The sequence below is a fragment of the Triturus cristatus genome, chromosome 9, assembly GCF_964204655.1.
Source record: "Triturus cristatus chromosome 9, aTriCri1.1, whole genome shotgun sequence".
In the NCBI taxonomy this organism is placed as follows: Eukaryota; Metazoa; Chordata; class Amphibia; order Caudata; family Salamandridae; genus Triturus; species Triturus cristatus.
Window position 1 is genome coordinate 423,325,489 of NC_140592.1, and position 12,828 is coordinate 423,338,316.

General features: G+C 43.5%; 1 protein-coding gene across 3 annotated transcripts in view; it reads left to right on the forward strand.

Annotated features, from left to right (window-relative positions):
• Window positions 1-12,828, forward strand: part of LOC146798083 (cytochrome P450 2G1-like) — a 439,907-nt gene that overhangs the window by 90,136 nt on the left and 336,943 nt on the right. Inside the window, exon 2 of one of the 3 annotated variants that reach the window (XM_085625299.1) lies at window positions 9,984-10,095. The exons of the other annotated variants lie outside the window; for them this stretch is intronic. The gene's annotated coding sequence lies outside the window, so the exon portion shown is untranslated. The remainder of the gene's footprint in view (window positions 1-9,983; window positions 10,096-12,828) is intronic. 3 annotated transcript variants of the gene reach the window in all.

A 12,828-nucleotide genomic window follows, 5' to 3' on the forward strand; every position in this document is an offset into this window, starting at 1 on the left:
TGCATTCAAAGCGCGACCGGCTGACTTTATTTTGCCTCGCCTGCCTTGTACCCTGGACTCACCCGCCAGGGACTTCAGGGTCCACAAGGCCTTGCAGCAAGAGCTGCCACTGAGCATGCCAGATGCTTTAAAAGTGCGACCGGGCACCCGCAGCGCAGGAGCCCTTGATGACTTGTTTTGCCTCGCCAGCCTTATACCCTGCACTCACCCACCAAGGACTCCAGGGTCTACATCTCAGCTGCCATCAAGCACGCCAGAGGCTTTAAAAGTGCGACCGGGCTCCCACAGTGTGGGACGCGCGTGAGCAGGCCTGGGCCGCGCTGGTGCAAAGCCCGGGCCAATTGCAGACCCATCTGTGCCCGTCCAAGACCGGAGGAGGCCGGGCTGGGCCCACCCTCTTGTTTTCGTCTCTTCCAGCAGGAGACCCTTTCCACATGTAATCGGTGGATGATCAGGTTGAGAGCTAATCTCTTCCTTCATTACAATTTGTTACCGTCCCCCATACATGTACAAACCATCTGGCTAGATTTCCAGTTGGTCACCGGTTAAGGATTTGATCTCCTGGAACAATCTGGTTTAGTTAGCCTGTACTACTGCATTTCTCTCTTTTGGCCTGAATTGCCTGGGCTGCCGTTATCATCACCTAACTGACAGTTTGATGTTTTGATATTTTCGTGTGTTTTTGGCGCAGTATCGAACTAAACACCTTTAACGCTGCCCTCACTAGAACAGAGACAATAACATACCAATTATGGGTAGGCGCAGGGTGGCGGCAGGAACTTCAAACAAAGAGCCTTCTTTCATGAGCAGCATTATGGACACTTTTCTTCAGTGCGCAGCAGGGGTCCTGGATAAGGAGATTGAACTGGCCACCAGATGTCTATCTCGCTTGCCTGTTCACTGTCCTGCATCGATCTCTCCAACTACCCTACAGGCCGACATCTCAATTCAGTCTCAGTCTCCTGTGGTAGACCGGGTCGAGCTGCAGGCATCTCTTGTGGGTGGTATTGTTCCCCTTTCTCCGACAGTTATCACCCGGTGCACCGCACTTTCCACAGTTCTAGTTCCAGCCTGTGGGTCCAGATCAGGAAAGCCCCTTGGCAACGGACCAAGTGCAGGAGGCGCAGGAGACGCAACGAGGAAGCGCCCTTCGGTGGTGGGTCCAAGTAAACGCAGTAAGAAAACAGGTCCCCAGTCAAATCCAGCAGTACACCCGGCAACATCTAATTTGGGCGCAATCTCTTTTGACACGCTCAAAGCAGCACTGTTGTCAGTCCTGGACACCAAATTGGACCCTATCTTACATTGTCTCCCTGCTTTGGAAAAGAACCTCTGCACACTAACAGTCTCCTTGCAAAGGGACCGCAATACTCTTACCACAAGTCCTCTCCCTGTAAGGCCCCTGACCATGATTGCCTTACCAAGTTCTAGTGATAGTGGCCCAGGGGTAGGAAACGTGGGGGTGTCTAATATTGAGGCGGCTGCCACCTCAGCATCAACTTTGATCAGGCAAGGGCCCGCTCCACCTGTTCGCCCAAACACCCATAGGGGGGACATTATCTTGAACTCTCTTTTGTCTCCTTCCCGAATTGGAGTGCTAATGTTGGTGGCTTGTATCATCACGCTGACAGGCGAAATGGGTCTGATGTTGTACCCCCTCCCACTGTGTGGCCTCTGTCCATCTCCCACCCCTTACGTCATGGTGTTAGCCAATGTACCCCACCTTGAACCCAATAACAAGGAAGAGATTGCCAGCTAAAGAACAAGGTGGTGCACTGGCTCAATTCTAACATCGCCCTTGGTCCTAGGGTGGATAATAAAAATCTTATGGTGCGACGAACCGAGTGGGTTGGTGGCACCTCAAAATCTTGGCAAGGGGACTGTAATATCGTCAGTTTTAACAACCCAGGCATTGTAAATCATATTTTAAGTTCAGTAGCGCAGTTTGAATTTAGGGGTTGGAATTCTGCAATGTTGGCACTCCCGTTAGGCTTCTTTTATAGACCCGGTAATATTTACCCGGATCCCGAGGGGGTTTACGGGGGTCGCATGGAAGGGACCTCAGGGATAAGCATCGTAAATAGGTTTGCCTCATTGAGCACGTTGGAAGACTGTGATTGACGCTGTGCGGGCGTGTTGGACGCTATTGCTCATACATCACATGGGTATGTTCCTCCCCCAGTACAGTTATCATGTAAGAACGTAGGCGTAAGTTTCTTGGAACATTGCGGGGCTGGCAAGTAAATTTGATAATCCTGGGTGGCTGGATCTTGTCAAAACATTTGACGTGATTTGCCTTCAGGAAACCTAGGCCACTGAGAGCAATTATTATCTGGATGGCTATGAAACTCTTTTTGTCCAAGCATCTCCATCCTTGTCAGGGAGAGCAAAGGGGGGGCTTATTACCTTTGTTTCATTGGCCGTCCCTGATATTGCAGTAACTGTTCTTCATGCCTCCCCCAATGTACAAGTGTTGACACTATCTAGCGGCAAGAGTAGACTCCTCTTGGTAAATGTTTATAATGTGGGAGCCATTTGCGAGGGTGAGCGAAATATAACACAGCTGGGGTCAGTATTATGGGTTTGTACCCTGATTGTTCAGAACTGTCATCATATCTGTCATCATATCTTTTTAACAGGGACTTTAATATCCATATGTGTGGGGATATCAGAAAAGGAGGAGTGGAAGCTATGGGTTGTGCACGACAATCGTGCCTGCACATGGAGCATACCTCCCAGGGAACCGAGCTTAAATCTTTTCTGCTCGAATTTGACTTAACATCAGTCATGAATAAGTTGCCCCCTGGGAAAATCGATATCGACCCTACTTTTAATGGCAGAGGGTGTGAGACTTTTATGGATTTTACTTTTGTATCTACCCCCTTCTTTGCTTTACAGATTTCTTAATTCAGCAAAGGGAATTTAGTGACCACAATCCCATCTGTATTACTACAGGTTGGCCCAAGTACTTGGACGTTCTGAGGTGGGCGGGGGAGGAGCCCTTCTTAAAGTGGCCGAGGCAGGGAGGACTTTAAAATGGGGGTGCATAGCCCCAGTGTCCTTTCATGAGTACCTCACAACTTAGTGACATTTTGGGGGCTTTCAGGACCATATCAACCGCCATACGGAGCATACTTCGCACCCCGGAAGGGGGCAGGGAGCCCGCAGGCCCAAGATGGTTTGACTCTGCACGCTCCCAGGCTTCTAGGGAGTTGAGACAGGCTCTGTGCGACAAGCCCTGTGACATGGTAGCAGTCAAAGGTCTGCGTATTGCATATAAGGCTGCGTTAGCAACCCGTATGTCTACCTTGAAAGATGAGGCTTGGTCGAAATTAGTGGAGGCAAGCACTCTGCGAAATAGCTCTAAGTTTTGGGTTATTATTAATAGCCCATTTCTCTCAGAAGAGAGTGCTCAGCTATTGGACACCCACATTACGGAGGACGATTGGGTCCATCATTTCGAGGATATCTTTAGGCCAGATTCCACACCTAGTGAGAAGCAGAACAGGGTGGAAGGTAAGGCGGATCTCGTCTTCTCAGAATTAGAGGTTAGAGCAGGCATACTGGGTCTGACTAAGAGAAAAGCTCCGAGGTCTGATGGGATCCCGCCCAATTTCTATCTCTAGATACATGGGCGCCGGTGCTCACTGCTGTTATCAATGCTTCGGTCCGGACTGGCCACCCTGATTCCTGGGCCTTATCGAACATAGTCCCAATTTTCAAAAAGGCTGATCGGGATAGCACCTCATGTTATATGCCCATCTCCCTCCTGGATTCTGTGGTGAAGGTGGTGGGCCGCATGATACTGAAAAGGCTGGCATCTTGGGCGGACAATAGTCATTTCTGAGATCCAATATGGGTTTCGCCCCGTGCGTTCCACCATGGAGCAGTGTCTTAACTTGTATCTTGCTTTGAACAAGTATACGGTGGCACGTGCCTGCCCCATATACTTAGCCTTCATGGCCCTGTCCTCAGCCTTCGACTGTGTGAACAGGTCCAAGTTATGGCAGCTGATGGCTTCCGTCGGGATTGTTAACAACCTGATCTGGTTTTAGAGGGATCTTCATCGAGACTCTAGGGCAGTAGTGCGCTACTCAAAGGATCTGAAAGTGTCCCGCCAACTCAACATAAAGAGGGGGGTGCGTCAGGGTTGTATCGTCGCTCCCTTTCTTTTTAACCCATATATTAATTCTTTAGAGAAGGCTCTTTTAGACACCAAAGCAGACACTCCACAGGTAGGTGAGCGTAACCTGCCGGTCCTCTTATATGCGGACGACGCAGGCCTCCTGGCAAGGTCTGCAAGGGGCTTGCAACTTCTTCTCAATTCTTTTGCTTCTTTTATGGAGGAGTTGGACTTATCAGTAAATCATTCAAAGTCATACATAATGCAAGTGGGCCCTGGTAATGCGAAGGCAAAGCAGCCCATTTTTAAATTAGGATGTTCACCTATACCCAAAACTAACATATTCTCCTACCTGGGAGTTGTATTTGATGACTCCCTGAGCTGGCGCCCCCTGATTAATCGCAATAAAGGGAACCTAGTGAAAGCCTTTGTAGTGTTTTTAACTTTGCAAGTAGAGTCGGTAGGAAACCAATAGGGGCCCTCATGAAGATTTATCAAGCAAAATGCATCTCTAAGGTTAGGTATGGGAGTGAGATATGGTGTCATATTGAACTTGGGCCGTGCAAAGCACCGAGAACTGATTCTTGCAAAGAGTTCTCTCTGTTCCACAATGTACTCCATCCTATGTTGTACAGGAGGAATTGGGTATGTCTTTCCTTGCTGATGACCTAGCTTTCTGCCCTTTGTCCTTGTGGTTCACAATTTAATCAAAGCAGGAGAATACACTTAGTAAAGATATCGTGTGGATTGTCTCTCACTCGATCATGCCTCGCGCATCCGCTGGCTCCAGTACATAAGTGTTGGACTTGCAAGGCTAGTAAGAGCAGATCTCTATACGAACCCAGAGGGTATTTGCAAAAAGGACCTCTTTGGGTCTGTCATCTTGATAGAGAGGATAAAGAGTTGTGTAAACAGAGTGTGCGATAATATGTCATATTGAAAACTGTGCCTACCACCGAGCCTTACCTTCTAGGGCTCAAAATTACCTATGAACGGTTTCTACTGATGAAGTTCCGGCTCAACTTCTTCCACTTTTTATTGGCATACCCCCAAGGTTGCCACAGAGGTCATTGCCACATGCCCTGTGGCTCCACAGGACATGGTGCATTTTTTAATGTTTTTAACCCAGAAAATTATTTATTATCCCTATTCTAAAAGAAATGGGTTTTAAGAGGGAAAGACAAGCTTTTATCTTTTTACAGCTTCTCTCTAGCGACACTGTTTTGTACACTCTTAGCTTTTTACGGGATGCCATTAGGCTAAGGAAAAGTCGAGAATAATATTTGTATTGCATATCATGTATTTTATCTGGTGTCGTGATTATTCGGATGTTGGTACAACTGTGAATTTGTATTGTACGATGATACCTTGTAGCTGTTTAACTTTTATGGTTTTATCCTTAAAGCCGAATAAAGTTTATTATTGATTGATATTAATTAATTCCTAGTAAAATAGTACCCTTCTGCCATTACATTAGAAAGGTTCCAAAGATTAACCAAAAGCATACAGACCAATAAAGTCTCGTTTACACTGATTGTAAGATTTTTTCCTAATTGATCCTGAAGGCTATTGATTAGTGGGTCACAGAGAAAAACATTCTTACACCTATACAAGGAGGCTTTACAGAAGGACTATCTGTAATAGATCAGGTGTTTACCTTGCTACATATCATTCACAAATCTAGTACAGCAATAATAATGTCCCCGTATGTGGACTCTATACATTTCTCATCTGCTTCCCATCTGGTCTCAAGGAAATGTCTTCAGTAAATATTGAGCATCGTGGGTATGGATCCTGGGCTGCTGCCATCAATCCCATTGTTGTACACCAGACCTTCCTTCCAGGTTAGACTTAATCAAAGAGGGCTCATTAGTGAAAATCTACCTACCGGCAGAGTGGTCAAGAAAAGTTGCTTCTTGGCTCCTCTCTTGCTCTTCCTCTATATAAATGAGCTGAACCAAGATGTCCAAAAATCCATTGACAGCATTCCTTGAATTAATGGTTGTAAGACTCTGGCCTTGCTTTATGCTGATGAGTCCATCCTGATAGCAAAAAAAAAAAAAGGTCTGCAGGCATAACCTCCAGCCATGGAGAACTATATTGTAAAGCAAATAGTTTAGCAATCAACACTTCAAAAACTAAGATAATGACCATCAGGATCAATCGTGATAAGAAGTATTCATTCTTAATAAATAAAGTAATACTGAAGGAAGTTGCTTCTTTTCAGTATCTAGGTGTAACAATAGACAGTTCATTAAAATTGAATACTCATGTACAAACATCTATAGGCAAATCAGAAGTGTCTTTATACGCTATACTGAGGATGGTGCGCAAAAACAGCCAACAGTTTTCCTATTTTATTAATAAAGTCTTCCAGGCGAAGCCTGGAAGCCAACTCTCGTATAGAGCAGAGCTATAGTGTAATGGACAAGTCCTTATATTGTGTAGGCCATGGAGAGAAAATGTTTGAAATTGTTTCTCAAGTTGCCATTAAGTTTTCCCACTGTAGCATTGGAATAAGACATTGGCTACTCCTCCATTGAGTCCAGATGCCAGATGGCCCCTTTTAAGTGTGGGCTAAAAAAACTGAAAGCACAAAGTTCAAAACTAGTGGATTGGGCTTTGGAAAAACAATTTTGTATGCATATGAAATCACCATATGTAATCCAATAGGCAATGGAATCTAAGAGACTGGGCTTGACTATGATTTGAATATGAATTTGCTGTCACGGAAAATGATAAATCCCATGGCTAATAAGCAACTGTCTTAACCTATTGCTAAACCAAAAAATAGCCACCTTAGGAAATTTACACTTCAGGGGCAATGCGGGATTGTTCAATCCATCCCAAAACATCCAACAATATCTTGCCCTGCTGATAAACCAAAGAGATAGAATACTTTTTACAGTGGCGAGGGGTGGCTGCCTGCTACTAAATGCCATCAAGAATAGAAGAAACCCCACGGACATTATGACAAATGTCTGTGTGGCGAGAGAGAGGATATGGAACACTATATGCTGTCCTGCATATTTTACTGTATGGCCAGATCCTATTCAATAGTGAAGATCCTACTCAAAGAGCAGCTTGAAAATTCCACGGAGCTAATACTGTATATGTTAAATGACCTTGTAGGCCACACGACAAAAAACAGCTTTTTTTTTTTAGGAAAAGCTGGGATATGCATAAAAATCTTCAAATTGCCTATCCGCATACAAGTCTGCATATTTTTAACACATCTTAATTTTTTTATAGTCTCAAATTTGGTTTTATTGTATTCTGCAAAGTTTCTTTTTCGTTTTTTAATAATAGTTGTGTGAAAGGCAGCTATGTTTTTACATTGTGGGCCAAACGCACTCTAACAAATCAATCGATCAGGGCTGAGCAAACATGATTATGATGGGGGCAGTGCTCAGAATCTATTATATCTTTATCATGCTTCTGTTACCTATGCCCAGGAAATTGCAGATGATTGTTTATACTCACATACATTCTTTCATATAATCCAAGTAGAATCCGAGTTTTAAGGCTTTGAAATTTCTTTCCAGCACTTTGTCAGGCAGCATGTGATTGCCCTCCATGAATATTTATTAGCACAACATCTCTTCCAGCAGGTGCACCTGTCCCCCAAGGACAGACATAGGCTTATGTGGTATCTGTTTTAATGTGACTTTCTGGGGCCTGATCAGCTTCTACATGGACATTGACAATCCACCACCAATTGTCAACCCAAAACTGCGAAATATATTAAAAGTGTGCTGAAACAACTCTCCGAAGCTGGTAGTTTCTACACAGAGATGCATTTATTTATAACAGGGAACTCCAATTGATCAGCAGCTGGTGTAGGTGCAGGTGGATAGGAAAATCCTAGAAGTAACATGTGAATAATCTGATTTGTGATTTGTAGTCAAAGATGTGCTGGTAGAATACCACATGATGCACCCAATTGTCATAAGGAATTAATACCACCAAGACAATGTTTGCAAACCTATTTAGCAAAGATACAGCATTATATCCCAAAAAAACCTCCACTCAGACATTATTGTTATTCCACATTCATGAGTTTGTATGGAGAGGGGGCGTGGCCTGACACCCACGGAGTATGGCGGCTTCCGAGTGAGGCTCCCAGGTTTGCCTCGGTGAAACCGCGTTTCCCGCTACTTGTTCCGAAGCTCTCTGCACACAGCGATATCGGAAGGTACGCTGCCCGCAATGCGTCTAACGCCTTCTGTGAGCGCTCGCTGAAACGAGCATATTGTATGCCTCATGCGTCCTCACAGAGTAGCGCTCCGTAGCGGCCGCCATTTTCCTTTTTGCCGCGTATGGAGCTCACAAAAGATAAACCTTGTTAATGTCTGTTTGCTGCATCGTTGGTTGCCGGGCAGTGTTCTGAACTAATTGTTAACCCCTCACCACCTGTTTTCACTGTATGAACTTAGATGCCTCATTCTTCACGCGTATTCGTGCCAGTTGTGAGAGGGCTTTCCTGGCTGCCATTTAAGGTGAAGATTTGTGAGGAATGTCATAAACAGCACTGCGCTTTTTGTTGCCTGCAAGTTTGATTTCAGCTGATGCTCTTGCCCAACTGACCATTAATTATCCTCATGCTTTAAGTCACACTTACTTTTTCACTGACTGTTTAAAGGAGAATACAGTTGTTTTGGTCATTTTATTTTGTCATAGTTCCACCATTGTCTCCTGCTTTGGTTTGTTTGATGGGCAGAACCAGGACTTCTACTAAAGTGCGGCAAACTTTTATTAAGAAATCAAAACTTTTTACAGAATTTTCCAAACTTGAGGATTCTCTACTGCTTTTGCCACAATCTTTGGAGCCGAACATGGATCCCACTTCTGCAGTTTCCGGGAAATCTTTTACAAAACGTTTGAAAAAGGATCCTCCTTCTCCTCCTAAGTCTGCCTCGCCGATCTCCATGGAGCTCCTGCTAGAAGAAATTAGAGCGCTTCGACCTTTTATGGAAGACACTAATGCTAAACTGCAAGTCCTTACTGAGAACTGGTCCCAGTTGGACACCAGAGTCTCGGTAGTTGAACAAAGTGTTACCTCACTCAAGGAATCCTGTGCTAGCGTCTCAAAACTTCATTCCCAAGTTTCGATGCTCCAGCGCCAAGTTGAGGACCTTGAAAATCGTAATCGGAGAAACAACCTTCGCATTTACGGCCTGGTGGAAGGACTTGAAGGATTGGATGCTCCCACCTTTTTTTAATCCTTCCTTCCTAAACTAGTTCACTTACCAGATGGTACTGCACTCAATATTCATCGAGCGCACAGATTGGGTCGCGTCGCTTCCAATTCTTCACCATCGCAGCGACCAAGAGGTGTAATCCTATATTTTCTGGAGTACACAGACTTGCTAAAAGTTTTGTCAGCGGCCAAATCCATTCCAAAAATTACATGGTCTGGCTCAACTCTCTTCTTTGCTCAAAATAATGCAAAAGCCACTGCTAATAGGCGCAAAGCTTTCCTGAGCATGAGATCTGATCTTCGTTCATTGGGAGCTCGCTATGGACTCTTTCATCCTTGTCTCTTCAAGGTCACCTACAACAATAGAACAACTACATATGAAGACCCGATGAGACTTCAGAGTTTCATCAATTCCTGCGGGCCGACCAACATGGATTCTACTGCTTCTTCTTCGTCATTCAAAACTTAATATTTTGCTACTGTTTGATGTTTTGCTTCATTTCCTAGGTTTTTGCATAAGTTCTTTCGAACGTTATGCAGATTGTTTTCACTAGCATAGTTGTTTGTTGGTTTACATAAGTTATTGGTTAGTATTGAATTCAGGGCGTATATTGTGTCTTCATATTTATTTGCTTAAATTGATATTCTTTGCTTCCGCAGATCCCCTTTTTTCATGACGTGGTCTCTCCCTGGCTTCCCGTGTGTCCTTGCTTGGATGTTCTGTCTGTCCATGTGGTCTCACCTCCCCCTCCTTCACATCTCCCCTTCATAGGTATGTTTTTTGTTTTGTTTTTTGCTCTTTGTGTTGCATTCCCTCTATCTATTTCATATGTTCTACAATTAGTTTTTTTTTGCTCTTCTGTTGTTCTTCGTACTTCTTCTTGCTCTCCTTCTTTCTATTTCTCTCTTAAATTTGTCTTTGCATGCTCACTTATTGTCATTCTTTATATTCTTCTTTCTCAGTCACAACTTTCGCCTTCTACGTCGATGGTATATCAGGTCCATATAACATGGAACGTACGGGGTTTGAACTCCCCCATTAAAAGACAACGGGTTTTGACTCACCTAGCCAAATTAAACGTGGACATTGCATTTCTCCAAGAAACTCACCTCTCTGAGGCTGAATCATTAAAGTTAAAGAAGGGATGGGTAGGAGAGGTTTTCTTTTCTCCAGGCGACGGCAAACGCAATGGTGTAGTGATACTCTGTCACAAATCCCTCTAGCTCTCACTCTTGTCTCAAGAGTCGGACACTAGTGGTAGATGGTTGAATGTCAATCTGTCTTTAAAGGTTGTTCCAGTCTCACTTCTGAATGTTTATGCTCCTACTTGCGGAGAGCCTTCCTTCTGGCCCGCACTTGCCAAGCAAATATTTCATTGCATAGACGATAATTTTATTTTGGCAGGTGATTGTAACCAGGTACTTGACCCATTTACTGATAGGAATTCTAAGATTTCCTTTGTACCTAACAATCCTCATACATCTTTTGTTCATACCATCAATCAACATAAGCTTTTTGATGCTTGGCGACTTTGCAACCCAACTACCAAGGAATTTACTTTTTATTCCCCATCTCACCACTCCCAATCAAGAATTGATTATATTTTTGTCTCCCATAATATTTCACAAACTCTTACCCACACAGAGATTGGTCCTATTCTGATTTCAGATCACGCCCCGGTTTCCATTGGCATTGATATCTTACCCAGAATTATAGGTCCCAGGAGGTGGCGTTTTAATAACCCCCTTCTCTTAGACCCAAAATTTACGGCTTCCTTCATCACCTTCTTTGACGAATTTTTTATGATAAATCAAAATAATTCCATGGCTTTTTCTACAGTTTGGGATGCCTTCAAAGCCTCAGCTAGAGACTTCATAATAACCTTAGTTGCAAAGAAGCGTAAAAACGCTTGCAAACAGACTATGGATCTCCTCCAAGATATTAAGAGACTGGAGCACTCTTATTATACCTCACATACAAACAACAGTTTAGCAGCTCTTGTCAACGCCAAATTGCAATATAATAAAAAGTCCACAGAGGACGCCTCATTATATCTATTAAATTCCAGTGCCAAATTTGATGGTGGTAAAAATAAAGCTGGGAAAACTCTAGCCAATTACTTGAAAGTTAAGCATAATAAATTGAATATTGAATCTATTTATGATGCACAACCAGATTTAAAATTCAAGGATGATGACATTTTAACTGAATTTTCCCTTTTTTACAAAACATTGTATGCTTCCGAAACACAACCCACTGACCGGGCCTTGTCACATTTTTTCTCTACCATTCAAAGGCCTAAGAACACCACTTCAGATTTAATTTCATTAGAATCTGATTTAACGCAGCTCGAGTTGTCGAACGCCCTTCAATCCCTTAAACGTGAGAAGGCACCTGGACCTGATGGTTTTACTGTTGAATTTTATTCACGCTTTTTCAAACTCCTATTACCGAAACTGCATTCTTTATTACACCCTTTTAGTATATTAGGACACTATTTTGGTTCTTTTTCAGATGCTCATATCTGCCTCATCCCCAAAGAAGGTAAGGACTCTAAACATTGTAAGAGTTATAGGCCCATCTCCTTGGTAAACATCGATTACAAGATCTTTTCCAAAGCACTAGCCTTACGATTGGACTCTTATTTACCAGACCTGTTAGGGATAGAGCAGTCTGGATTCGTTAAAGGCCGTTACATAACTGATAATACACAACTCTTGTTTGATGTTTTGTCAAAATCTTCATGTTTTAAGGACTCCTTGGCAGCAATAGCGTTGGATGCTGAAAAGGCGTTCAATAGGGTTGAATGGGCATGCCTTTTTTATGCTCTCAATTGGTTTGACTTTGGTCCCAATTTTATATCCTTGATTTCTCTCCTTTATTCTAAACCTAGAGCGGCGGTTTGTGCTAACGGATTGATATCCCCTTTTTTGGTTTAGGAAGAGGGGTGCATCAAGGATGCCCCTTCTCTCCTTTCCTTTTTAACTTGGCTTTGGAACCATTTTTATTAAAACTACGTCAGAATACCAACTTGCATGGCTTCCATGCAAGTTCGCCCCAAATCTGAGGGTGGAGTTAAATTTTCTGATTTTCCAGCATACCAAAAAGCATTCCTTCTCAGTCAAGCTTCGTTGTGGTTGCGTGATCCTAAAGACGATTGCCCCCTATGGACCACAATCGAGCATCTCTTCCTGTCCCCCTTTTCCTTCAATGAATACCTTTCCTTTTCACGCAAACCGCAAGCCCTATCTACTCCCGTTATCAAACTGACATCTAAGCTTTTAACGCCTCTATCCCCTTTTCCTCATAATACTATTGATTCCTTTCTCTGTTCCACAATTTGGCACAATAAAAGTCTGCTCATTCAAAATAAACCATTTTACTGGAAGTCCTGGCACCAGAGAGGTCTAATCTGGATTCATCAACTTTTTTCACACTTGGATTTTTTATCTTTTTCCTCACTCAGCCACTCATTCAACTTACCTACTTCATTCATCCACAAAT